Source organism: Lissotriton vulgaris, chromosome 2_2 (assembly GCF_964263255.1).
Source record: "Lissotriton vulgaris chromosome 2_2, aLisVul1.2, whole genome shotgun sequence".
NCBI lineage: Eukaryota > Metazoa > Chordata > Amphibia > Caudata > Salamandridae > Lissotriton > Lissotriton vulgaris.
In genome coordinates, this window is record NC_141688.1 from 40,920,932 (window position 1) to 40,938,384 (window position 17,453).

Below are 17,453 nucleotides of genomic sequence, written 5' to 3' on the forward strand. Positions count from 1 at the left end.
TCTCCCTTGTGGCGAACAGGTCTATCTCTGGATGACCCCACCTTTGGAAGTACGGCTGGAGTACTGATGGATGTATCTCCCACTCGTGCATTTGATGGCTGTATCTGCTGAGCAGATCCGCCATCTGATTGTCCTTCCCTGGGAGGTGTTCTGCCATGAGGAAGACGTTCCTCTGAATGGCCCACTTCCACATGCTCTGAGCCAGATGAGATAGCTGCGGTGAGTGGGTGCCCCCCTGCTTTTGGATGTAGTACATCGCGGTCATGTTGTCCGTCCGGACTAACACTACTTTGTTGCACAGATGTACAATGAAGGACTTGAGCGCCATGAAGATCGCCATCAGTTCTAGATAGTTGATGTGCATCTTCTGTTGCTGCGTCGTCCATAGTCCCTGCACTGTGTAAGTGAGCAGATGAGCTCCCCATCCCTGGAGAGATGCGTCCGTTGTCAGGATAATCTGTGGCACTGGCTCCTGGAACAGTCGGCCCTTGCAAAGGTTGTGTGGAGTCCACCAATGCAGAGAGTCGTATGCCCGACTGGTAACCAACACTAGGTCTGTTAATTGTCCCTGAGCCTGTGTCCACTGATTTGCTAAGCACTCCTGGAGCGGGCGCATATGCAACCGTGCGTGAGGGACTATGAAGATGCAGGAGGCCATCATGCCTATCAACTGCATGAACACTCCTCGCTGGAAGTGAGTGTTTTGGTCTGAACTTTTGGATTAGAGACTGCATGCTGTCTATCCTGACTTGGTTTGGTTGAGCTTTGGCCGTCAGGGTATTGATTGTCGCACCTAGAAACTGCCGGACATGTGCCGGCTGAAGATGCGACTTTGGGTAATTCAACGAGAAACCCAGGTCGTGAAGGAGGTGAATGGTAGTCGACATGTCCGCGGCGCACTGTTGTTCCGACTTGGCTTGAACGAGCCAGTCGTCCAGGTAGGGGTAGACATGGATGTTCTGCCTCCTGAGGTGCGCTGCTACTGTCGCCAGGCACTTGGTAAACACCCTTGGGGCTGTGGTGACTCCGAAGGGTAGGACCTTGAACTGATAATGCCTGCCTTGGATAGTGAACCTGAGGTATTTTCTGTGGGACGGGTGTAGTGGAATGTGGAAATAAGCATCCTTGAGGTCTAAGGTTGCTAAGAAGTCCCCTTGGTTTAACAAGGGAAGAATCTGTTGCAGTGTAAGCATATGGAAATGTTCTGACAGTATATACAGGTTGAGGGGACGGAGATCCAGAATTGGTCTGAGAGATCCGTCCTTCTTTGGAATAAGGAAGTACAGGGAATATACCCCCGTGCCTTCCTCCCCCACTGGCACGAGCTCGATTGCTCCTTTTTGCAGCATCACCACCACTTCCTGCTGCAATAAGTGCAAGTGCTCTGCGGACATAGGCCTTTGCCTTGGTGGAATGTTGGGTGGAGTGGATTTTAACTCTAGACAATAACCGTACTGGACAAGTTGTCGCACCCACCTGTCTGTGGTGATGTTTAACCAGACGGGCAGGAACTGCTGTAGTCTCCCCCCGACAGGTGTTAAGTGGTCGGGGGGCAGTGACAGAGAGTCACTGTTTGCTTGGGGTAGAGGAGCGTGAGTTGTTGTTCCCTCTGCCGCGTCCTCTGGTGCTGTTTCCTCTGTAGCCCCCCTTGTTCTGTTTGGGGTACAAGGATTGTGCTCCACCTCTAGAGAATTGTGACTGCTGACCCATCTGTCCTCTGGTGACTACACGTGCACCTGAGCGACGAAAATTATTGCCACGAAACTGTTGTGATTGTAGGGCCCCCATAGACTTAGCAGTTTCGGTGTCTTTTTTAATTTTTTCTAGGGTGGTGTCAACATCTGGACCAAACAGTCTATCAGGATTGACTGGTTGATTAAGTATGGTTGTTTGAATGTCAGGTTTAAACCCCGATATGCGGAGCCTCGCCTGTCGTCTCAGCATGACGCTAGTGTTAATGGTCCTAGCGGCTGTGTCCGCGGCATCAAGTGCACACTTTATGGCCGCGTTGGAGATCAGTTGTCCTTCCTGTATAATCATTTTGGTGCCCTCTTGAAACTGCAGAGGCAGGTGTTGCACAATTTGCTCTAGGGTGTCGTAATGCGACCTATCATAACGTGCCAATAGTGCCTGTGTATTTGCAATACGCCAGAAATTGGCAGCCTGCGCAGGTACTCTTTTGCCTCCTGCCTCTAGCACTTTGGACTCCTTATCCGGGGGAGGAGCTTCACCCGTTGTTTGGGAGTTGGCCCTTTTTCGGGCATTTGCGACCACCAGGGAGTCAAGCGGCAACTGTCCCCGAATGTATGCAGGATCTGCAGGTGCTGGTCTGTACTTCTTTTCAATACGTGGATTGACCACCCTCGCCCTGGTAGGCTCTTTAAAGATGTCCGCAGCATGCTTGAGGACCCCTTTGAGCATAGGCAGTGTCTTTACAGTTCTTTCAGAAACTGAAAAAGTGTCAAATAGAAAGTCTTCTTCAACTGGGTCAGCATGCATGTCCACATCATGATTAGCAGCTGCCCTCTCAATGAGTGCATGGAAACCTGCAGAATCCTCTGTTGGGGATGCACGTGTACTGAAAGGCTGTGGGTCCTGTCCCACATTTTGGGTGCCTTGGTCACCAATGTCATCATATGAATCTGGCTGTGCATCTGGTTCATTGACTGGGAAAGTGTATTGGTCATCTTCATCATATCCCTCACTTTCAGAGTGGTCTGGAGAAGGAGTTGGGCTCCTTCTTGGAGGGGGCTGGATAGGTTCCATGAGGCCTGAGGCGTCCTGAGGAAACTTTTTCTTCTTCAGGGGGATGACATAGGAGTCAACCGGCTGTGAAGTGATCCTCCTCTTGCAAAGGGTCAATTTGCCCGTTTCTGCGTCGATAAAATGCTCAGAATCCTCTTCTGAGTCGAGTACTCGACCTGAAAGTGCCCCTGCCGTTGAAGAATCCGACTTCTTTGGCGTCGATTTTGTTGAAAAGGCCTTCGCCGCCTCTTTTGGCGGCAGAAGGAAGAGGAGTTTACTCGCAGGCTTGACCGGAATGTCTATCGCCTTCTGTGGCGATGGCGTCGGCGCCGACGAAGCAGAGGCCTTCTCCCTAATTCTTTGTAGTGAAGAAGCGATGGGGGACGCGTCACTTACAGTGGCCTTCGGCACCGACGAGGAGGCCTTGACCTTGCCTTCGGATCCGACGTCCTGTTGGCCCTTCTGAGTTTTGGACGATGATGCCGCATCCGCCGACCCAGAGTCCTTGGACCGATGCGCAGATGTGCCAGCCTTCGATCCGTGTGACTTTGACGGCTCTGTCTCTACCACGCGTCCGACAAACGAAGTCCCAGTCGGAACTGGAGCCGTGTCGCTGGCTTTGGCGGGCTTTGCCGGCGTCGCAGCGGTTGACCTGTGCGTGCCACCCTTCTTAGAGGATCCCTCCTCTGGCGCCGATTTCGACACTGTGGAATCGACAGATTTCTTCGACTTCTGTGGACCGGAGGTCGACGGAGTCTATGAAGCAGCGGGTTTAGTCGTTTTTGGTGGTACGGCCGCCATCTTAGGGACGCTCGAGTCCTTAAGTTTCGGTTTCGATTTTGGGTCGGCCATTTTAGGTGTAGTCGATACCGTAGGTTTCAGTTTCGGTTTCGATACCGTCTGCGCAGCAAGTATGTCCCTGGCCGGGCCTGAAGGCGGGGCCGTGGCTTGCGCTACGGGGTCTTGGGTAAGGCCGACAGGCGATCCCGTGACCCGCTCTTTATGTCCGTAAACTTCGGGGCATAGCTCGTCCCCTGAGCTATCTTCCGCGGCCCCATAAACCTCTTCGACGTCCCCTACCTCGTCGACGTATTCAAGGCCTTGACCCACGACTCCGTCGTCGTCTTCCGGATCTGCCTCGACCTCCGTCTCGGGCGGGGAGATTTGAAGATGATGGCTCTGGTCCTCCTCTTCTTGGTCGTCGAAGATGTTTTCTGGATCCGGGGCCGCTTGTTTGGCCTCAAGGCGCACCGCGCGCCGAATCTTGAGTGTCTTCTTGGACCTGAAACTCGCACAGGCCCTGCAGTTGTCTTCGTTATGGTCTGGTGAAAGGCATTTGTTACAGACCGGGTGCACGTCTATATGTGGGTATTTGGACCCACAGAGCGGACAGAGCTTTAACGCACTCCGCTCCATGCTGGAAAGTCTCTGTCGAGTCGCGATGAGAAGGCCTCGATGTCCGAAGAGTGCAAATACTCCGCTTATTCCGGCTCCGAGAGACGGAAGAACTCGAGACCGCACGCAAACAATACCGACGTAAAGAATACAAGGCCTTTTGGCCGTTTAAAGTTATGTTTTCTCGGTTCCGACAGAGAGACGTCGAGACCGCATCCGAACCCAATGGCGGAAAAAAACAATCTGGGGATGGAGCCGATGCCCATGCGCACTGTAGTCCAGGGGAGGAGCCACCTATCTCAGGATACTTCGAAGACTCTTCCAGGACAACAATGTGCGATTATGTATGTATGTATGTATAGGCATTTATATAGCGCACTACTTACCCGTAGGGTCCCAAGGCGCTTCGACCGCTGTGAAACCCTTCCTGGTTTCCCTGAGAGATGGTCCCTTAATGGGTATCTCCAGGGTGAGACCAGGCATCCCCGGCGGTCTGGTGGGGCCGTTCGTGAAGATGAGGCAAGCTAACATCCGGACCCAACACTAGGCGGCGATCTAATGCTAAGATATGAATTTAGCAGCCCACATGCCTCGAACACATATGTCCTAAAGAATTAGATGCAAGTACAAGTCCCAGAAATCCCACAAAGGGGTGTGGAAGTATCCATTGAGAATGGAGAACTGAAAGTAAAGGAGCTGTTGAATTGCCATCAGAGCAAATGAACAATCCTGGTGAAGGTACAAGTGTGAGGAGCAAAAGACCCCTTTGGAGATGGAAATGGCCAAGTAATAAGACAATTGAGAAATAGTGTGTCAGTTGAATGCACACCACAAACCATATTCGAAGAAACAGAATCCAGTGGTATAAGCAAGTCAGAAGAAGATCAACAGACACCAAGGAGATCCAGGTGAGCGAGTGTAACTTGCAACAAGTATTCTGCACCTGTGTGGACTTACTAGACAGAGTAGGTGCCCAACACAACAGATGAACAAGTTACTTACCTTCGGTAATGCCTTATCTGGTAGAGATTCTCTAGCTGCAGAATGTTTACCTTTGAATTTTCCCCAGGCATCAGACTGGATCCGGAATTTTTTCATGAGCAAAAACACTGCATGCCGTTCAGCTCCATGTGGCATCATCGGTATCCTCTGCACCAAAAGTGATGTCAGTTTATTATTTGAGTTTCCATGCCAGAAGTGCGGTGCCACGAAGAACACTGAGCAATCGTGTGGAAAACTAGGGCCCTGAAAAGGGGGGTGGGGGGCGAGAAACGGGGAAGTTGTACGGTTCGGTAAGGAATCTGCGGCTAGACAGAGTTTTTACCAGTGGAGGCGTTGCTGAAGGTAAGTAACTTGTTCATCTGATAGACTTCTAGTTGCAGGTTACTTACCTTAGATATAGATGCCAAATCAAAACCTTTTCGGAGGTGAACCTGTGAAACAGTTGCACACAAAAATGTCCTGCAGGACCGATCGGGCAAAATGCCTGTCAAGATGTACCTGATTGTCCAAGCAGTCGTGCTTGGTGAAAGAATGCAGAGAAACCCATGTTGCTGCCTTACAGAAGTCCAGGACTGGGACACTGTATGCTAATGAAGTGGTTGCAGCCTTAGCTCTGGTGGAATGAGCATGCAAACACTCAGTGGGTTGCTTATTGGTCAGTGCATAGCAGATTTGAATGCAGAGCTCCATTGAGAAATAATCCGTTTATGTGCAGCCTTCCCCTTCTTGGCTTCAACATACCCCACGAAGATTTGTTTTCCCACCCGGAACTCTTTTGTGTGGTCAAGGTAGAACAACAACGCTCTTTTTGGATTCAGTCGATGGAGTCGCTCCTCTTCTGAAGAGGGATGCCGTGGAGCATAAACTGTAGGAAGGGGGTGATGAACTGGCCTACATGAAAGCAAATAACACTTTTGATAGGAAGGAAGCTCTAGTGCTAAGAACCTGCTTCTCTGGGAGATTTTTAGGTACGGAGGCTTAGATGAGAAAGCATAGAGCAGACTGATCCCCCTGGCAGATATTATCGCCACTAGGAAGGCCTTCTTAATGGTAAGGAGCCTGAGAGGAAAGTTGTGTAGTAGCTCAAAGGGAGCATGCATCAGAAAGCTGAGTAGGAGATTGAGGTCCCACTAACGCATGATAAAAGGCGAAGAAGGAAACATATGCTGGAGACCTATTTACAACAGGAGATTTGAACCGAGATGGCTGATCTCGCTACTGCAGAAAGGCTACGATAGCAGAAAGATAGCCCTTTAAGGTGCAAGAGACAGAATGAATAGATGGACCTGAGAAAGGGAAGAAGAAAGAGGGCCAACCTGCTGTTCAGAACTAGCCTTCCCTTGATGTTACAAGCTTGCCCCAGCGGCAGGCGTACACAGTCTTGATGGAGTGATGCCTGGGTGCCAAGACCACACTGAAGACTTCAAGTGGAAGGTCAATAGTTGAAAACTGTTCCTGCTCAATCTCCATGCATGAAAGTAGAACGTTGACAGGTTTGGGTGGAGAACCTTCCCCTGCTGCCGTGACAGAAGATCCTCCCAGAGGGGCAGACTGATCAGGGGACCGATGGCCATGCTCAACAGCTCGAGAAACCAAACTGTCTAAGCGCAGTCCGGAGTCACAAGGAAGACTAGGGCTCGGTCTTTAATGTCCTTCTTGAGAGGTTTTTTGCAGGAAGGCGTAAAGGAGGCCTGAGCTCCGCTCGATACGAAAAGCGTCGGAGTGAAAGCCACACTTCAGCACGCAAAATTGCTGACAATGTACGTTCTCTGCAGTGGCAAACAGATCTAACCAAGGCTCTTCCCCCTGCTGAAAGAGAGCTTGCCCCACCTCCGAATGAAGAGGAGATTCGTGATTCACTAGGAACCGTCGGCTGAGTTGGTCCGCCCTGGCATATAGAGAATCTGCCAGGTACTGAACCACCAGGGATATGCCGGATATTCTAGCTAGGTCCAAGGGCGCAGGAACTCTTGACAAAGGGCCCACAACCCCACCCTGTTTGGAGTATCACATGGCGGCGGTGTTGTTTGTGCACACCTGCACTAGCCTTCCCTTGATAGAAGATAAGATGGTTTTTAATGCCCATGGGATCGCCTGGAGCTCCAGTAGGTTGATGTGGAGTGCAGATTCAGCAGGAGACCAGAGGCATCTGATCTCCACCTCTCCCAGATATACATCCCCACCCCAGGATTAAAACATTTGTCACTATTATCGGACCTGTTTGGGGAAGGGAGAGGGGTCTGCCGATTACCCAATCGTGGTTTGTTAACCACCACTGCGGATCTTTTGCACTTCCCTCCAAGATCTTGACCATGTTGGAGAGATTCCCTCATTGCTGATCCCACTGGTACTTCATATCCCATTTCTCCTTTTTGAGAAGAAATTGAGAGGGTGCAGGACTATGATAAAACTAAGTTCTCCATCTTTCTTGGGCACTAGAAAGTAACAGGAATGACCACCATGATCTACTTCTGGCATTGGCATCCTCTCTATGGCTCCCCTGGCCAAAAGAACTGCCATTTACTGGCGGAGTAAGGAGAGATAGTATCCAGCCAGCCTGTCGCAACTGGGAGGCATGAGTGGAGGGGTAGACACAATGGTAGGAGGAGAGACCATGGCAATATCTGGGGAGGTGTCCAGTCCACTTATATCTGTCAATTCCTCACACCAGTCTATGGTGGGGATCTAGGGGACAGTATTCTTCAGGGTCCAGGGCCACTCCCAATCTTCTCCATGCCCTATCCCATAGGAATAGGGACCAAGCTCTGTTCTGGTGGGTATGGATCCAGTCAGCACCAGAGTCGGACGACAAACCTTCGGCTCTGTGTTGGAGTTGGGGATGAGAATGGGGTGGCGCTACCGGGAGTGTTGATATCTGGACTGGTGTTGGGGAAGGTCGAGTTGGTAGGACTGGTGCAGGTTCGTATCCATCTGTGGATCCAAGGGGCAAGTCTGGCACCAGGGGGGCGGGCGAGCAGACCCACCGGCAGGGAAACTGTAGGGGCTCCTCCCGACTCCGTGCGCCAGCAGGGTTGGGCCACCCAAATATGAGGTGTAAAGACTCCTATAATTTGCAGAGTTTGGTGGGGGTCACTACAGATCCAGAAAACTCAGGAAGGTGCAGACCTGGCCCAGGCGCAGGCTTAACCGCACAGACAGGCCGCGAGTGACTATGCACCCTCATCTTGTCGAATGATTTGCACAGCTGGGGATCAAGAAGGGGGACTGATTACTATTTTTCTTTTCCTGGGACTTACCCAAATGGCAGGAAATGTTTGACGAAGATCAATGTGCCCGCGACCGATCCAATGACCTTCCTCTTGACTGGGATCAAGACTGTCACATGTCGAGTAGCAAGGAGTGTGAGGGACAGCCCCCTCAAAGCCTTGGATGATTGGCGTGACAGTCAACACAGGTCTTCCCATTGTGGTCCCACTCGAGGCACCAGAGGCAAAAAAGATGTGGGTCAGTCACTGACATTTGTCTTTGACATGCGTCGCAGGGCTTTAAGCCATCTTTCTTAGTGGACATCCCTGCTGCACCAGGAGAAAGATTTCAAAAGACTTCAACAAAAGGTCGAAAAAAGTTCAATGAAAAGTGACTGGGGGTAGCTCTCTTCGGATCTGCAGTGACCGTTGTGAAAGAACTGATGTCAATGTGCTGGGGTGACACCTCTATAGGCACAGCGCGGGTCACTGGACAATCGGTGTGCTGGGGTACTGCTCACGAAAAGTTTCTGGATCCAGTCTGTAACCTGGGAAAAATTCAAAGGTAAGGAATCTATGGCTAGACTTTTCTATCAAATCAAGATTTTAATGAACTGAGATCAGAATCTTTTGAAACTCCATGATATGGCACAAGAAAACAGAATTTGATTACAATTCTTTAAACAATATTTGCAAGATAAGACTTTACAAGCAATGTTTAGCTAAAATAAAGCAAAAATATTTAGTGCTACAAACAATGAATTATATTTACCCGAATTATAAAGACTGTGATAAATGAACGAGAGTATAGCTCACTCAAAAAAATCAAATAAAAAGAATTATGAAGAATTCCCTGGACTCAAGGATGCAGTAGAAGAGTAGGGATAACAATTAAAAGTATGGTTAGGGATGTCTCACTGAGGTTATTGTACATGAGCTGAATAAAACAACATACAAGATAATCACTGAATATTTTGCTAATTTTTCTCATGCAGACGTCAATGTAGAACATTGAATCTGCCCGCTGCTATAATCAACTAACGATTATAACGATATATCTGTAAGAGACATTAGTTAGTGATAGATTCCTTACCTTAGAATATCTCCAGGCGTCAGACTGGATCCGAAAAGCTTTAGTCCGCAATACCCCTGCGCGTCGATAGGGGTCGTCGTACGGCTCAGCGTGCGTCGCTGGCGCTGTATTCGCCGAGATGACGTCACTGGTGCTACTTAGACGCGCGCTGGCGTCACTTCTGTACACAACTTTCGGCGACAGGAATGCCGAGCAATGCAAGATACTGACCACTGGTGCATAGAAACTAGGTCCTGAAAGGATGACCTTAACCCTAGTAATCAGTTCGCAGAACGGGGAGGATGGGTGGGGCGGTAAGGAATTTATCACTAACTAATGTCTCTTACAGATATATTGTTCCACAAGTAGTAACTTGTGCATCTGAAAGAGACACGTTAGTAATAGATTCCTTACCTTAGAATAGATACCCCAGCAATACCAGCCTCGGTGGTGGATCTGCGAATAAGATTACACCAGAAAGTCACAGAGAACAGAACGGCCAAAGAAGCCATCCCTCCGGACCGAACTGACAAGGCAATAATGCTTTGTAAAGGTGTGCAGTGAAACCCACGTGGCGGCCTGACAGATGTCTTGCAAGGGGACACCATGTCGCAATGCCGTAGTGGCTGCTGTACCCCCTGAAGAATGGGCACGCAGCCCCACCGGAGGTTCCTTCTTAGCCATAGAATAAAAGGCCTTGATACACCAGACGATCCAGCGGGAGATAGTCCTCTTGGGAACAGTCCGGCCTTTCTAGGAACCTGCGTAGCAAACAAAGAGCTGGTCATCCACCCGGAACTGTTGTGTGCAATTCAGGTAAAAGGAGAGCGCACGTTTTGGGTCCAGATGGTGGATCCTCTCATTTCTCTCTGGAGGGATGTGGAGGCGGAAAGAAAGTGGGCAAGGTGATAGTCTACCCGATGTGGAAGGCAGTGACAACCTTTGGCAAGAAGGAAGGACGAGCGCAAAGCACAACCTTGTCCGGATGAACCAACAGAAAAGGAGGCTAACAAGAAAAAGCCCGAAGCTCACTCACTCTCCTGGCAGAGGTGATAGCCACCAGATAGGCAGTTTTTAAAGTCGGAAGATGTAAGGGACAATTGTGAAGCGGCTCAAAGGGAGCGCACATGAGATAGGTCAAAACAAGATTCAAGTCCCACTGAGGCATTATGAAAGGAACAGGAGAGAACATATGAGTAATGCCTTTTAAGAATTTCTGAACAGCAGGGGACTTGAAAAGAGAAGGCTGATCTGAAAGCCTCAGAGAGGCGGAAATGGCCGAAATGTAGCCCTTGATAGTGCCCAGAGCAGAGCCCTGCCAGGCAAGAGAAAGAAGTAACAAAAGACCTCATAAAGAGGGACAGAAAGGGGATCCACAATCTTGGCTGTGCACCATGCCACAAATTTGTTCCACCTGCAGGTATATACTGATTTAGTGGGGGGACGCCTGGCTGCCAGAATGACATCACAGACTCTGGGAGGCAAGTCAAATGGAATCAACTGTCGCCGCTCAATCTCCACGCAATGTAGGTGGAGGCTGGGCAGGTTAGGGTGGAGAACCGTCCCCTGCTGCTGCGACAGAAGATCCTCACGCAAAGGCAGTTGGATCGGGGGATCCAGGCTCATACTGAGTAGCTCGGTAAACCAAACTCGTCGAGCCCAGTCGGAGCCACAAGGATGACTTGGGCCCGGTCGCGTCTGATCTTTTTCAGAACTCTGGGCAGACTGGTATAGGAGGAAAGGCATACAACAGACCAACTCCACTCACAATGAAAAGCATCGCCGAGCGAGTGCCGTCTTGGATATTCCAACGTGCAGAACTGATGACATTGCGCGTTCTCTTCGGTGGCGAATAGATCTAACCAAGGCTCTCCGCACTGTTGAAAGAGAACTTGCGCCACCTCCGAGTGAAGACGCCATTCGTGATCCATCAGACACCGGCGGCTGAGTTGACCACCCTGGCGTTCAAAGGACCTGCCAGTTGTTGAACCGTCAAGAAAATGCAATAATGTTCCAGCCATGTCCAGAGGCGCAGGGCCTCCTGACATGTGGTCCACGACCCCACCCCGCCCTGTTTGTTGCAATACCACATGGCGGTGGTGTTTTCCGTGAACACCTGCAATACCTTCCCCATGACAGAGGGGAGGAATGCCTTCAGTGCAAGAAGAATCACCCGAAGCTCCAGTAGATTGATATGGAGCCGGAACTCCGCCGGAGACCGAAGGCCTCTGATCTCCGCCTCTCCCATGTGGCTGCCCCATCCCTGGAGGGACGCATTCGCCACCAATGTGTGCTCCGGTTGAGGAAGATAGAGGGATCTGCCGCTGACCCAATGCTGATTCGTGAGCCACCACTGCAATTGTTGTGCAGCGCCCTCCGAGATCTGGTAGTAATCGGACAGGTGTCCCTCATGCAGCGCTAACTGGAACTTCAGGTCCCACTGCAGAGGCCACATATGCCACCTGGCATGGGTGGTCAGCTGGATGCAGGAGGCCATGAGTCCCAGCAGCCTCAAGGTCTTCCTGACCGAAACCCAGGACAAGGGCTGAAATATCAGAATTATAGCCTGAATATCCTGGATTCGCTGTTCGGGAGGATAAACCCGAAACTGCGCTGTGTCCAGAACCGCTCCAATAAAGAGGAGCTTCTGAGAGGGAATCCGGTGAGACTTTGGCACCTTGATGGAAAATCCCAGCAAAAGCAGGAGGTCTGCCGTAGTCTGGAGATGGGAGATGACTGTCTGAGGCGAGCCCGCCTTGAACAACCAGTCGTCAAAATAGGGGAAGACTGAAACCCCTGATCTGCACAGATGCGACCACCGCCATCACTTTTGTGAACACCCGAGGGGCGCTGGTAAGGCCAAAGGGGAGCACGGTGAACTGAAAATGCTCCTGGCCCACCGTGAATCATAGGTAACGCAGATGGGCCGGCAGGATGGGAATATGAAAATAAGCATCCTGCAGGTCCAGTGCCTCCATCCAATCTTGTGGGTCGAGAGCAGACAAGAACTGTACCAGAGTGAGCATCTTGAACTTCTCCTTCCGGTGGAAGCGATTGATGTTCCGAAGGTCTAAGATGGGACGTAGACCCTTGTCTTTCTTTGGAACCAAGAAGTAGTGGGATTAACAACCACGACCTACTTCTGGCATCGGAACGCGTTCGATGGTCCCATTGGCCAAGAGTTCATTGAAATTAGGAGACAAAAAAGGACACTATATATTTACAAAAGGAGAAATCAGTTAAGAAACATACAAGATATTGGTATAATTCTGTTGCAAACTAATATGGGAGAGTAAAAATCGCAATGCAAGAAAATTCTGGGCCTTAATTAATCGTCAAAATTCTAGCCAATCCAGCTCTGGGTCAGCCAACATTCAAGAAGCCAGTTGGTTCGCTTTTCTGTCAGAACACTTTAGGTCCCCAGAAGGAACAATGCCTACAGATGCATGTGCCTCCAGGCTGAAGCAAACAAGCCTGAGCAAGAGCCGGAGTAGGTCTACTGGTTGCTTGGACCCTGTACCCACGATCTGCAGACCACTCAAGAAATGGTTACTAAAGTATTGTTAAAAGCAAGATCGGACGGAGCCCCGGGTCCTAATGGCCTACCACAGAACTTATTCAAATCAAACATAGCACTTTGGTTGGGTCATCTAACCAACCTTTTTAACTAGAAGAACGAAGGTTTTTGATCAGTAAAAGGGTGCACTGCCTGTTCATACGCATAAAGTTTCAAAAAACAAGAATTTCTTAGGTGCTATACGGCGAGTGGACAAACCCAACCACTCCTATGAGTAAGGAAACTACTCCTAATAAGTAAACGGTTTGCCGCAGCACTCTATAAAGTAAAAACGTTTTGTACAATGACAATATACAAGCATGTTCCAGAGCACCAATTGACAGAAGTTAACAAGTTCCACAAGATGAGTAAATCTTGGATTCTTTAATGAAGATTACAGCCAGCCGACACGTGTTTCATCGCTTTCGCGAATCATCAGGGCTGAAACAAACAAATAAGTGGTATATAGAATATTCTTAGGACAAATAAATTACTATACCAGACCATTTATAGAGTGCTGCGGCAAACCGTTAACCTTTTTAACTATGCCTTCAGAACCTCAATCATACCGGACTCTTGGCGCGGAGCAATAATCCATCCCATTTACATATCAGGTTCCCATTCATCAACCAACAACTATAGACTAATTGCTCTCTAAGATATTGAGGCCAAGCATTATGCAGGCATTCTCCTGAAGGAGCGGAGAGCATGGGTGGACGAGAACAACTTGATTCCAATGAACCAAACAGGCTTCACTGCCAAATCCGGGACCATGACTAATTTATTGACACTGTCCATAATTGTTGACAAAGTTTGTCTCACATCTAGGGCTGTTTTTTGTTGCTTTGTTAAGTTTAAAGCCACCTTCGACCGGGTTCCCAGGGCAGCCTTATGGGAAAAGTTAAAGAAATGGGGGATCCCACGGAAACTTCTGGAGGCAATCATTCCGTTACACTCAGGCACATGGGTCCAGGTGAAGTTGGGGTCCAGCACACATCTCTCTCAGAAAATCATGACTACCAAACAGGGATGTGTGCTGGCCCCACTTCTCTTTAAATTGTTTATAGCAGACTTGCCGACAGTCTTAGAAGAAACCAATAGTCACCCACGTAAGATTGGAAATGTTCCCATAAGCAACCTGCTCTACGCCGATGATTTAGTTCTTTTCAGTCTTACACGTGTAGGTTTGCAAAGGCTTCTGGTTAAACTACACAATTACACCACTGTGAATCAATTAGAGGTTAACCTAAAGAAAACCCAAGTGGTTACCTTTGGAAGAAAAAGTAAAGTCTGGGGAGGATGGTCGTACAACAATATGAGTATTGTAGTAGAAAGTACATACAAATACTTAGGGGTCAATTTCGACTCCAGGGGTAATTTTGTTAAACAGCGCAAGGAGATATCAGCCAAAGCTGTGACCTTACAGGTGACCCTCTCCAAGCTCTCAAAAAAATTGTCTGGCCCAAGCTTATCACCTTTATTAGACGTTATGAGAGCAAAAATTGGTCCGACACGGTCATACGGCATTGAGATATTTAGGGGCAATTTAAACATGAACCTAAACCAACATGTGACCAAAATCTATAAAAAAGCTCTCCATTTGCCAAAAATGCCTCTGCTGCCCAGATAAGGCTAGAATTGGGCCTACTAAATTATGAAGTTTCCAGCATCGGCACGGCTTTGAATCTTTGCCACAAACTTAGACAAGCAGACACAGGCTCATTAGAGTCACTAGTTTGGTTAGACATTACCGAGAAAAATCCAGGGGGCTCGTATGGTCGCCTTTTTAAGGATTCTATTCGAGAACTGTCCGCGGGTGATCTATGGGCCCTCAACCACAGTATGACAGCATTTAAAATCACCATTAAGAAATGTGTCAGAATGAGCTCCCTCATCATTGATAAAAAACACTTTGTCAAACGCAGACACGCATGGGCAATTATGAATTCGTACGAGCGGTTAGCTCCCGCAACCTATCTGTCCTGCGCCTACTCCCTGCATCTAAAACTTACCTTTAAGGCCATTAGATTTGGTGACTGGCAATTTTTAAAAGATCTGCCAGGCTGGCGTCGTAAGTCAGATGTTTTGTGGTGCAGAGGGTGCGGCAGGACGGCTGAAACTTTGGAGCACGTGGTCTGTCTTTGCCCAGCATTCATGTCACAGCGTAGACGTAAATTGAAAGCGGAGTGGGGCAGGCTGGGCATCCGGTCTTGCAGGCAGGCAATCATCGCGGCCTTAAGCCCAGAAAACACAGCTTTAAATATAGGCCTCACAACCTTTATACGCCTTGCATACCGCAATTTTATGTATGCACCCCTTTTGTTGGCAACAGCCTACATTAAATTGCATTACTTTTAAGCTGCTAAAAATAAAGTTTTCCTTTGGACTTTTCTGTATTTTATCACAAATTGCTGCTATTGAACTGTTGCTGCTATTTTTATCTGATCTCACTTTTTAAAACCTGTAATTATTTGTCTAACATTAGATAGTTTAACAAGGGGCGTGGTTTGGGTGCCGATGGCGGAGGCGGCGTGAGCGGCTAGCTCCGTGCCTGATCCCGTTGATTATCCTGAGAACTGCCTGGGCTACGGTGGTAATTACAGGAACGGACGAGGTGATGTCTGGTGTCTCTGGGCGCCCGTGAACTGCAGTTTTGCTCCCGTTGGTAGAGAAGGAGGAGCGGCATCAAGATGGCAACCGGACTCGCCCGGGGGAGCTAGTCCGGGACCCCCTGCTTGCTGTGTGCTGGGGTTAGCGCCTGCGGAACGATTGCGGTGGGGGAGCAGCGGGTCGGAACGCCGCTTCGCTTCATTCTCTGTGATGACTACAAGTTGTGGCAGTCCGTAAATCGCCACGGCGGACGGGACTCTGAGGCGATTGAGGACCTAAAATGGCGCCCGCAATGTTAGTGGCCTTTGTTTCTCGGCACCTGGACTGGCGTCGCTGAGGCGACCGTGGCGGCCCTGGAGTAGGGCACTCATCATTCCACTGTGGTGCCCAATGCCAACGGGGGCGTGGTGGCTGGTCCGCGAGCTGAGGCGTCTTCGTAGCTCCGCCGGGGCTGCGGGAGTGAAGTGTGCCCACGGAGGTCCTAATACGGAAGTTTGGGGACCAGGAGCGGATCGGACTGCGGAGCGGGCGCGGCGGAGCTCCAGTACCGGACGAGTAGCAGTGTGGCAGCTGAGAGACCCTTCCAAGGGACGCCGGCGAGTGCAGTGGTGCGGGCCTGTTCCTGGCGCTGCGGAGGTGGGGGCGGGAGCAGGCTCGTAGCGCTGGGTAGCCGGGGGCCACGGAGGATTAAATAGGGAGCCACGAGCTGGGAGCGCATACGGGATTGCCTGGGAGCGGGCAGCGGTCTACTGCGGGGCGCACCCTCCATTGTTAGTGACCAACAGATGCACCAGAGGCAGGAGGGGAGCAGCCAGAACCCGGCTGGGGACCATCGCGCTGTTGCCCCGCGGGCATGGCGGAGAGCCTAGATCAGCGGGATTAACTGAGGGCCGGCTCGGAGGTCTGGAGTCCTTCACGGGAGGGTCGGAGGGGCTGCCCTGGGAGAGGAGTGGCGGCTAGTGTGGACTGTAATCGTGAAGAAAGTGCGGGGACCAGGATGGCCATAACAGTATGCTTGGAGCTGCGTTGCTAGGGGCCCCAGCGTGAAGCGAGCAGAGAGGCTGTGGTGTACGCTGTTTGTGTGAACAGTGAGGGGAATAGAGCCTGCAGAGTGATAAATCGCATGTTGTGACTCTCCGGTTGGTCGCGCAGGACACAACCCTGAACCTAACCCCGGTGGTTGTTGGCGGAGGCGCTGTTGCGCTGGAAGGGGTCAGTTGGCGAGGAGGGGGGGGGGGGGCCACTTGCTAACAGGCAATAAAACCCAAAGGTAGAAAAGAGGATGCGGTGGACCCCGAGGGGGCCCATGGAGACAGAGAGGAGGCTGAGACCACGATCTCAGAACAAAGGCTGAACAAACGCTTGGATCAAATCCTAGAAGCCATAACGGCAACAAAGGAGTCCCTCCATCAGGACATAACTCAAGTCGCGACGGGGCTCGGACTCTTGAGGGCGGACCATTTGAAGCTAGTGGATAGGGTCAAAGAAACTGAATCGGTCCTTCAAGACCTCAAACCAGCGGTGGTGACGGTAGAACGCAAATTGGAGGACGCACTGAGGCGATTGGAGACACTGGAAAGGAAGGCTGAGGATTCTGAAAGTCGTAATCGACGTAACAATGTGCGGGTCGTGGGCCTGCTCGAAAATATTGAGGGGACAGACATGGTTGCTGTTGTGGGTAAAAGAAGATATGAATCCAAAGGAGGCCAAGTAGTTTACCCAAAATGTAGGTTTATTTGTAGATCAGAACAAGTTCCATGTAAGTTACATAGGACGGTAATTTAAGTTCCATAGATAGTAAGTAGATAGAAAATTAGTCAGTCATATAAGGTCCCACCAGGAGCTAGGTGTTAGTTGCTCAGCCCAC

At 50.1% G+C, this 17,453-nt stretch overlaps 1 protein-coding gene and 1 pseudogene across 2 annotated transcripts in view; both read right to left on the reverse strand.

Annotated features, from left to right (window-relative positions):
* The window catches only part of NPTN (neuroplastin), a 458,659-nt gene that overhangs the window by 212,505 nt on the left and 228,701 nt on the right, over positions 1-17,453 (reverse strand). The window lies entirely within an intron of this gene.
* On the reverse strand, positions 1,543-5,277 carry LOC147728987 (uncharacterized; annotated as a pseudogene). The gene is made up of 2 exons (XR_015309221.1): positions 5,193-5,277; positions 1,543-4,383 (listed from the first exon to the last, which is right to left on the reverse strand). The product of XR_015309221.1 is annotated as an uncharacterized LOC147728987 (transcript).